The following is an 11,074-nucleotide window of genomic DNA, read 5'->3' as shown; positions in this document are numbered from 1 at the left end:
GTGGAACCTGCACAACACAACCAAAGTACTTTTCCCCAACGAAACAGTGAGGTTGTCAATCTCACCGGCTTGCTGTAACAAAGGATTAGATGTATAGTGTGGATGATGATTGTTTGCAGAGAACAGTAGAACAAGTATTGCAGTAGATTGTATTTCAGTTGTAGAGAATGGACCGGGGTCCACAGTTCACTAGTGGTGTCTCTCCCATAAGATAAATAGCATGTTGGGTAAACAAATTACAGTTGGGCAATTGACAAATAGAGAGGGCATGACCATGCACATACATATTATGATGAGTATAGTGAGATTTAATTGGGCATTACGACAAAGTACATAGACCGCTATCCAGCATGCATCTATGCCTAAAAAGTCCACCTTCAGGTTATCATCCGAACCCCTTCCAGTATTAAGTTGCTAAAAACAGACAATTGCATTAAGTATTGCGCGTAGTGTAATCAATAACTACATCCTCGGACATAGCATCAATGTTTTATCCCTAGTGGCAACAGCACATCCATAACCTTAGGGGTTCTTGTCACTCCCCCAGATTCACGGAGACATGAACCCACTATCGAGCATAAATACTCCCTCTTGGAGTTACAAGCATCAACTTGGCCAGAGCATCTACTAGTAACGGAGAGCATGCAAGATCATAAAAAACACATAGATATAAATTGATAATCAACATAACATAGTATTCTCTATCCATCGGATCCCAACAAACACAACATATAGCATTACAGATAGATGATCTTGATCATGTTCGGCAGCTCACAAGATCCGACAATTAAGCACAATGAGGAGAAGACAACCATCTAGCTACTGCTATGGACCCATAGTCCAGGGGTAAACTACTCACTCATCACTCCGGAGGCGACCATGGCGGTGTAGAGTCCTCCGGGAGTTGAATCCCCTCTCCGGCAGGGTGCTGGAGGCGATCTCCTGAATCCCCCGAGATGGGATTGGCGGCAGCGGCGTCTCTGGAAGGTTTTCCGTATCGTGGCTCTCGGTACTGGGGGTTTCGCGACGAAGGCTATTTGTAGGCGGAAGGGAGGTCAGGGGGCCACACGAGGGGCCAAGGAGACAGGTCGGCGCGGCCAAGGGCTGGGCCGCGCCGCCCTACCATCTGGCCGCCTCGTGGCCCCACTTCGTTGACTCTTCGGTCTTCTGGAAGCTTCGTGTGAAAATAGGCCCATGGGCGTTGATTTCGTCCAATTCCGAGAATATTTCCTTACTAGGATTTCTGAAACCAAAAACAGCAGAAAACAACAACTGGCTCTTCGGCATCTCGTCAATAGGTTAGTTCCAGAAAATGCATAAATATGACATAAAGTATGCATAAAACATGTAGATATCATCAATAATGTGGCATGGAACATAAGAAATTATCGATACGTCGGAGACGTATCAAGGGTGGCCTTGTTGCTTGCACTTGTAGCATCGGAGTCCATAGGCATGTGACGAGGTAGGGGCCATTGTGGTGGTGGCACAAGATGTGGGAGTCGCCTTATGAGGAAGGTCCTCTTGATGTGCCCTCTCCACCCTTGGAGTTGTAGACACCCTATGATGGTGTTTGTCACCTTCATGTCGAGGCTCTCGTCTTCGTGCTTCATCACCATGTCTTTATGGGTGTCGTCGAAGATCCTTGGAGGATGTTGGCCGATGGCGATCATGAGATGGCTTGTGGCGGCGAAGATCATGTGGTGACGTATGTCGATGGAGACCATGAGGTGGTAGTGGTCGACGACTATCATGAGTTGGTGTGAGTGGATGACGGTCCTTGCCATGCCTAGATGATGGCTCATGCGACTTGGCATGTTGCTTGTGACGCCTTGTGGAGCTCCGAGAAGAGTGCCGATGATGAACATGTTGTGGACGCTCTTGATGATCCATATGATGAACTCGTTGTAGATGATCATGTGCATAAGCACTCTCATGGTTGCGCCATCTTGGAAGTCCTCTATCTTCATATGTAGCTCCATTGGCCAAGTAGGGGTACGTTGACGCACCGTCGTTGCTCATGGTGTAGTCGAGGTGAGGCTCCGCCATGGTGTCGATGTCATAGTCGTGGCGTTGCTCCACCATGTCGGCGATGTCGTACTCGTGGCGTTGCTCCACCATGTCGTCGATGTCGTACTCGTGGCATTGCTCCACCATGTCGTCCATGCTTGTTGAGCCATTATCAATGTAGAGCTCCTCGATGTCGGTCATGGTGATGATGCTTGTGGAGAGTCATAGTCGGTGTGGAGCTCCTCGATGTCGGTCATGTCGATGATGCTTGTGGAGCCAAAGTCGGTGTCGAGCTCCACATGTTCCTCCACATCCGCGGTGCTTGAGGAGGTATCCTCCTCGAGGTGCTCCATGTAGTCCTCCGTATCTTCTTTTTCGCTATCCATGTTAGCACGACAAGATCTATATGGTGGATGTTAGTGGAAGAATACTACCTCGCAACCTTACCGTGGTATGATAAGATCGGGGTGATCCAACAAACTGAAAGAAAAAACAATTATATCAGGCACTCACACAAAAGCACACGCAAAAGCTAGCAAATATGGTGTTAGGTGAGTATGGTGGAAAGCCAAAAGACGAAATCCGAAGTCAAGTTTGTTGTTAAGAGTGAGTGAAATCCAAAAATCAAATGTCAAAGTGATGATCACTAGAAACACGGAAGAGATGTGGAACTCATACACGAGATGAATGGGGTTAGTGCGACCAAGGAATGAGCGGAAAAGTGTAAGCAAGGGTGCTCGGTGTCACACTAACACAAAGAGAGGCAAAGCTTTGGTTGCAAACGGAGAGACAACAAGATTCACATGCGGCCTCTCTTCTCTTTTCTCTCTTTTGCTTAAAAGCTTTTTCTCTTTTTGTATTTGGTGGCACTTGCACTCTTTTGTATCTATGGTGGCACTTGCACTCTTTTGTATGTATGGTGCCACTTGCACTCTTTTTTTTGTGTTTTTGCGGCTTTTCTCGCACTATGTTAGCGTTAGCCTTGCTTTTGCTATCTTGCCACACGAGTGTTTGCTTAGAAGCTTTACTCCACACTACACACACACCTCACAATCGGGGCCACGTGCAATGTCTCGCAACACTTGGTAAGCAATGCTCGATAGGATAGGTCGCAAAAGGAAGAGGGGTTACAAGGTGGGGAGCAAGTTATACCTATATGAAAATGTTTGGCGGTGTCGGAACACACAACTTGCGATGATGGCGGTGGTGTCAAGAGTACAGTTGCAAGTTCGGGATGCCGAGGATGTCATCGCTTGCTTCAGAGCTGCGGGTTAGTTTCACAAACAAGGCACTCAAACAGGAACAAGCAAACACAAGTTAGGAGAAAAGTTGGGTCAAAGTAACTTGGCGTCGATGGCAGTGGTATGCCGGTGGTGATATCGGTGAGCTTGCGGCGGCAGCGGTGGTGGTGGGGAAGCGGCGGTGTTTGCCGGTGGTATCCCGATGGCGGTATCGGTGAGCTCGCGGCGGTGGTGGTGGGGCAGCGGCGGTGTTTTCGGTGGTATGTCGATGGCGGTATCGGTGAGCTCGCGGCGGCGGTGGTGGTGGTGGGGCAGCGGCGGTGTTTACCGGTGGTGGGAAGGGGCTGCTGCGATGGCCGGTGATTTAGGGGGGTAGTGATGATGGTCGGTGGTGGGAAGGTGGTAGCTGCGGGTGGAGGTACCGACAGTTTGGGGGCGGTACCGGCGGCGGAAGCTGGGCGGTACAAGCAGTGGTGTTGGTGGCCGGAGGTGGAGGGTGGAGGTACCGGTGGTGGGGTGGGCGGTAGTGGTGGGTGGAGGCTCCACTCGTGAGGTACCGGAGAAACAATCAAAACATACTGTAAGCCTCGCCCGCGAGCGGTACCACGGGCGGTACCTTGGGTAGAGGCTCCACCCGTGCGTGGTTGGAGGCTCCACCCGGAGGTACCGCTCGTGAGATTCCCGGAGCACGCACGAGCGGTTCTTCCCTTTCTCTCTCATGTTCTTCCCCAATATCAAACCAAATCGACCCAAATCGAAGGGAAACAATGAAATTTGTGGATAGAAAGTGGGGGAAGCAGTAGATCAACACAAATAACACCGAATCAATGGACCAAAACCACTTAAAACACAACAAAATCGCAGATCCGTCAAAAGGCAAATTAGGGCTATTTTTGAGGATTTTTTGGGAAATTTTTCAGAGATGAAATTGGGTGGGTGGGGGGTCAAATTCGCGGTAACCTTGAGCTGCTGATACCATATGATGAGGTCTAAGACCTAGGATGTGGCCCGATCTCGCGAATTGACCCGAAATCGAAAGGGGAAAAGAGGGGAAACGAACAACGCGATGAACACGAAGAACACACACGCACACCAACCCGATACAATCGACTTACACTCCTGTGGCTCGATGGACCACGCCGATAGAATCAACCCGGAAGAGACACGCGGTAGAATTTCGGAGGGAGAGACCGGTATGGGAGTAGAATCAAGCTGTGTGAGAGAGAGAGTGGGCAACACTAGAATCTCACACAACACAATCCAAATCTCACAAGAGTGCCTTGGATACAAAGAACATAGTTCTAGGGAGACAAAGCTCAAATCATGTCTAAGCCAAATCTTGTCTAACCCTAATTTGGGGAGGGGAAAGAGATACATATAGGTTCAGATTCGTCCAAGGGCAAAAGGGTAAATAGAGACAAAGTTAATTTAACCATAGATGAAGATTGGACGGCTGAGATGCACTCAAAACGGTTCAGGTCGGGCTGATCTCGGCTGAGCGGTACCTCGGGCAGAGGTACCGGTCAGTGGTACCGGAAGATAGGCTATTGGCTAGCCCAAGTGTCCAGGGTGCTTGGTGGCCGAGCGGTACCTGGACCGGTACCATGGCCGGAGGTACCGGCCTGGCTTGGGCGGTAGTACCGGCCATATGTGGCCGGTAGTACCGGCCTGGCCTTCCCGCGCGTGGCTGCCTCATCCAGGAAGTGGTACCGGCCATAGGGAGCCTGGAGGCTCCGGCCAGAGCTCCCTGGAGGCTCCGGCCTTGCATGGTGGCTGGCCTGGCAGCCTGGAGGCTCCGGCCATGGAAGCCCTGGAGGCTCCAGCCTCCACTCCCTCCTTCTTCTCTTCGTTTCTTCTTCTTTCTCCTTTGCTCTTCTTCTTCCTTCTTCTTCTCTTCTTCTCCCTTTCTTCTTCCTTCTCCCTTGCACCAAGTGAGTGGCTCCTCCTCTCCGGATCCTTGACGAAGCTCGTACCTAGTAACACAACGAATATCGACATGAGGTAGTACTCTATCCAGGGGTGTACCGAGGTCGAGGGTAAAGAGGATTGGGTTCACCTTGTCATGTATAGCATGGGTTCGGGTTGTCGGTCCACTTGGGGGACTCCTTGGCCATGGTGTAGTGTCATCGTTAGGCGGGTGACATAGGCATCCCCAATGGGCCCGCCGAAGATGGTACCTGGGGTTTACTGAAGGCCCACGACTCGAAGAATAAGAAGAATCGGAAGCCCAAGTTATTATTAAGGAAAGCTAGAGTTGTATTAGAAAATACTACTTGTAATCTTGCGGGATGGGTTGGAAACCCTCCCGGACTTTGTAGCTTGTGTATTACGAATCCCTCGGCTCCGCCTCCTATATAAGGGGGAGTCGAGGGACAAAGAAAGCATCGATTCATTGTTTAACGCAACCCTAGTTTTCACATCGTCGAGCACTTTTCGGCTGAAACCTTCGAGATCTACTTGCCCTCTACTTCCGACTAAAACCCTAGTCTACAATCCGTAGGCATTGATAAGATAATCCCTTGTCAATTGGCGCCATCTGTGGGAATTAGACGTGTTAAGGATCTGATCTCGATGGCACGTTCAAGATCGTCGACTTCGTCAACTGCAAGCAACGCGATGGACAGAGGTAAACAGATCGAAACTGGTCTAGTCGATTTTGTTCCTCACCCGCCCTCCCATTTGGATGCATATGCGTATCTGGAGGAGCCTATGGAGATGACGTTTGGAAGGTTCCACTTTCGCGTCGAGAAAGAAGGAGCGTATCGTCTCGAAATTCTGATCTCGTCGGGATTATCAGCGGTCGATCCCGATTTTTCAAGTTCAATATCGTCAATTGAGTCAGGCGACGAGGAGACTTCATCGCCACGCTTCATCAGCACCAGGGCAAGTGAAAAACTCGCCAAGATCTTCAGCGACATGTCCTTCGAGTCATCTGCGGTCTCCGATATAAGCGATGACTCGAGCAACATCGACAACTTCAACTTCATCGACAGATCCACTACTGTTGGAAAGGTCTTCACCAATTTCTATGATGGTGTCACCGAACCCAGCAAGGTTCAGAATCCAAAATATCATCAGATTTGTGCCATCGGAGAACCAAGTCGCGATCAGGAGGAGACGTCAGAGGCTTTCGACGATTTGGGAAATCCATATGTCGATCCCGCTGACCTTAGGCGAGGTCTAGGCACTAAATATGTTGGGCCTACACCGTGTTTAAGGGTTCAACTTCCACAAGAAGCGTGGGATAGAGCCGCAAGAGCTATGGATGGTACAGAACCAATGACTACAACTGCTACGTCGGAAGAATTGCAAGCGTACCAATATAGACTCGCCCACGTTGGAAGAGAATTGGAAAAACAGACAGCTGCTCTGAACAGAAGAAGGGAGGCAGCTTCCGCATCAAGCAGGCGAAGGGCGGAGTTAAGTCGACATTCAGGAACTTCGGGAGATAGTCACAGAGAAGCTCGAAACAGAGAAAGATCTCGGCTGCAAAACATACCTGAGGCTGACAGAGAAAATTGTTATCACCAGAATTTGACCGAGTCAGAGGTGGGCCGCGATCAAGATGGGCTTGAAGAATATACATGGAAGAATATATGTGAATTGGCCTTATTTGCAAAGTTTGGGCTAGTTTGCCCTTGTATCTGTAATATATTAGGATACGTGTCGGTTAGTTAGAGTTTGTCTCGTGCACGGTTGGGATTATTCCCACGTTAGAAAGTCTACGGACTATAAATATGTATCTAGGGTTTATGAAATAAACAACAATCACGTTCACCACAAACCAATCTAGGCGCATCGCCAACTCCCTTGTCTTGAGGGTTTCTTCCGGGTAAGCATCATGCTGCCTAGATCGCATCTTGTGATCTAGGCAGTACAAGTTTTGATGAGGTCTAAGACCCCGTGTGTGGCCCGATCTCGCGGATTGACTTCGAAACCAAGGGGGAAGATGGGAAAACGCGAGGAACACGAAGAACACGGCGATGAACACGAGGAACTCCGAGACTCACGCACACACACACCCCGATACACCCGATGCTTACCTCCGTGGCTCGATGGACCACGCCAATAGAATCTCCGAGGAAGAGACACGCGGTAGAATTCCCCGGGGAGAGATTGGGATTGGAGAAGAAGAGCTTGGTGAGGGAGAGAGAGTATCTTGTACTAGAATCTCACTCAACAAGTTCCAAATCAACAACCAAGGTGCCTTGATTACAGAGGGATGATACCCAAGGGAGACTAAGCTCAAATTTAGGTTTGAGTTCAAAACAAGTCTCAAGAGCTAAAGGGGTGCTTGGGGTGCTTATATAGTCTTACAAGGCGTCACAGGCCGAAAAGGTAAGTTCGGGCCGAAAATATAACTTAAGTCGCGCAGGCTGGTCAGGAGGCCGGTCAGAACGGGCCTGTGACCGGGCGCCGGCCGGTCGAGGCCGGCCGACCGGGCTCAGGACCGGCAGCCGGTTTCAGACCGGGCCTGGGACCGGCGGTGACCGGACGAGGCTTCAAGTCCCCTGGATGGTGCCCGGATGTCACGAGCGCGAATCCCGGTGGCTGACCGGGCGGCCCGGTCCGGAGGCCGGTCAGACCGGGCTGTGGACCGGGTGATCCGGTCAGGGAGCCGGTCTGACCGGGTTCTGGACCGGCCGTCCGTCTTCTCTTCCTTGCGCTCTTCGGGCGACTTCCTGTCCAGATCCATGTCCATCTTCGTGTCCATTTTCTTGTCCAGCTGCTCCTCTCCTCCCTTTGACCATGGTGTATCCTCCTCTTGGTGACCTTGATGCTCCTTGTACCTAATGACACATAACACGTCGGCATGAGGTAGCAATCCATCCAAAGGTGTACCAAGATCAAGGGTGGTGAGGAGCGAGTTCACCTCATCATGTAGTGCTTTGACTCGGGCTCGTGTCATCGGTCCACTTGGGGGACTTGTTGGTCTTGGTGTAGCGACGTCGGTGACCGGGGCTACATCATCTCCCCCCCCTTGGGAAAGAGTCGTCCTCGACTCTTGCACCTCCTCATCTCCATGATAGGGTGACAAGTCCGAGACGTTGAACGTGTTGCTCACCAAGTACTTGGATGTTGGTATGTCGATGACGTAAGCGTTGTCGTTGATGCGCTTGAGGACCTTGAAGGGGCCATCTCCTCTTGGCTTGAGCTTGGAGTTGCGCTCATGAGGGAACCTTTCCTTTCGGAGGTGGATCCAAACGAGGTCTCCTTCTTCGAATATCCTTGCCTTCTTCTTGGCGTTGAGGCGGTTGGCTTGACGAAGAACATGTTCTTGTATGGTTGCCCTTGTCTCTTCATGTAGTTTCTTGACGGCGGCGGCGCGCTTGTCGAAGTCCATGTTGATGCGCTCGTGGAGAGGAAGCGGAAGTATGTCGAGTGCCGTGTAAGGTTCGAAGCCATAGACGACCATGAAGGGGCTCCTTGATGTAGTCTTGTGCTTGGCGCGGTTGTAGGCGAACTCGGCGTGGGAAGGCACTCCTCCCATGACCTCAAGTTTTTCTTCACGAGGACCCGTAGGAGGGTGGAGAGGCTTCGATTGACCACTTCCGTTTGGCCGTCCGTTTGCGGGTGCGATGATGATGAGAACAAGAGCTTGACTCCAAACTTCGCCATGAGCGACTTCCAAAGATAACTCATGAACTTGACGTCTCGATCCGACACAATGCTTTGTGGTACTCCATGTAGGCGAACGATTTCCCTGAAAAACAATGAAGCAATGTGTGAAGCATCGTCGCTCTTATGGCAAGGTATGAAATGAGCCATCTTAGAGAATCTATCCACTACGACAAATATGGAATCATGACCATGCTTAGTGCGAGGCAAGCCTAGAATGAAATCCATGCTAATATCCGTCCATGGTGCATAAGGAATAGGCAATGGCATGTAAAGACCATAAGGGTTGGAGGTAGACTTAGCTTGTAAGCATGTTGTGCACCGACGGCAAAGGCGCTCCACATCTCGCTTCATCTTTGGCCAATAGTAGTGGGTTGAGAGCATGGCATATGTCTTGTCACGGCCAAAGTGGCCCATAAGACCTCCTCCATGAGACTCTTGCAAAAGCAATTTTCGAAGCGAAGACGCGGGAATGCAAATCTTGTTGGCTTTGAACAAATAGCCATCATGCAAATAGAAATCATCCACTCCTCGCTCAACGGAGCACTTCTCAAAAATGGAAGCAAAGAAAGAATCGGAAGGATAGAGTTCTTTGATCTCTTCAAGTCCCAAAACATGAAAATCCAAACGAGTTAGCAAAAGGGTGTTTTTGCGGGAAAGAGCATCCGCCACAACATTGTCCTTGCCCTTCTTGTATTTTATCACATATGGGAAGGACTCAATGAACTCGACCCATTTTGCATGTCGTTTGTTCAAGTTGTGTTGGCTTTTCAAATATTTCAAGGACTCGTGGTCGGAATGAATGATAAACTCTTTTGGCCAAAGATAGTGTTGCCAAACTTCAAGAACACGAACCAAAGCGTAGAGCTCCTTGTCATATATAGGATAGTTGAGGCGTGCGCCATCTAACTTCTCACTATAGTATGCCACGGGTTTTCCATCTTGCATAAGAACGCCGCCAATACCAAGTCCACTCGCATCACACTCAATCTCAAAAGTTTTTGCAAAATTTGGAAGAATAAGAAGTGGAGCTTCGGTAAGGCGTTTCTTCAACTCATCAAAAGCATTTTGTTGGGCCTTGCCCCAAACAAACGGAACACTCTTTTTGGTAAGCTCATTCAAAGGGCAAGCAATGGTGCTAAAATCTTTCACAAAGCGGCGGTAAAACCCGGCAAGTCCATGGAAGCTTCGGACTTGGCCAACATTTGTAGGGGTAGGCCAATTATGGATGGCCTCCACCTTGGAAGAATCAACTTCAATCCCATTAGCGGAAACCACAAAACCAAGAAACACCAATTTGTTTTGAGCAAATGTGCATTTGGGGAGGTTAGCATATAGCTTTTCATGGCGCAAGATGCACAAGACTTCTCTCACATGTTGCACATGGTCCTCGAGGTTTTTGCTATAAATAAGAATATCATCGAAGTAGACAACCACGCTCTTGCCAATGAGAGGACGCAAGATGTGATTCATGAGGCGCATGAAAGTAGATGGTGCATTGGAAAGACCGAAAGGCATAACGAGCCATTCATAGAGACCGAGTTTGGTCTTGAATGCCGTTTTCCATTCGTCACCAATAGCCATGCGGATTTGATGGTAACCACTACGCAAATCGACTTTAGAGAAAATCGTGGCACCACTAAGTTCATCAAGCATGTCATCTAAACGCGGAATGGGATGGCGGTAACGGACGGTAATGGCATTGATGGGGCGACAATCCATACACATCCGTTGCGTCTCATCCGGTTTAGGCACAAGGATCACGGGAACCGCACAAGGGCTAAGGCTTTCACGGACATACCCTTTGGCGAGGAGATCTTGAATTTGACGGTTGATCTCCTTGGTCTCTTCGGGGTTGGTGCGGTAGGCGGCACGGTTTGGGAGCGGAGCGCCGGGTATGAGATCGATGCGGTGTTCTATGCCGCGGAGTGGTGGTAGTCCATGAGGGAGCTCGTCGGGAAGACGTCTTGAAATTCTGCAAAAGAGACAACAAAGACGGAGGAATGTTGGTTAAGTCGTTAGTCTCCGACGCGGGTCCCTTGCATATGAGGACATAGTGCAATATGGTGGATGGGTTCTCTTGGAGCTCTCTCCACTCACTCTTGGTGGCTAGAAGGACACTCTTGGACTCACTCATATATGGCTTGTGGCGCTCACTCTCTTTGTGGTGGGTCGCTCCCTCTCCTCTCATCTCACTATGGTGG

Source organism: Lolium perenne, chromosome 6 (genome assembly GCF_019359855.2).
Source record: "Lolium perenne isolate Kyuss_39 chromosome 6, Kyuss_2.0, whole genome shotgun sequence".
In the NCBI taxonomy this organism is placed as follows: Eukaryota; Viridiplantae; Streptophyta; class Magnoliopsida; order Poales; family Poaceae; genus Lolium; species Lolium perenne.
Note: the sequence above shows the minus strand (reverse complement) of the source record.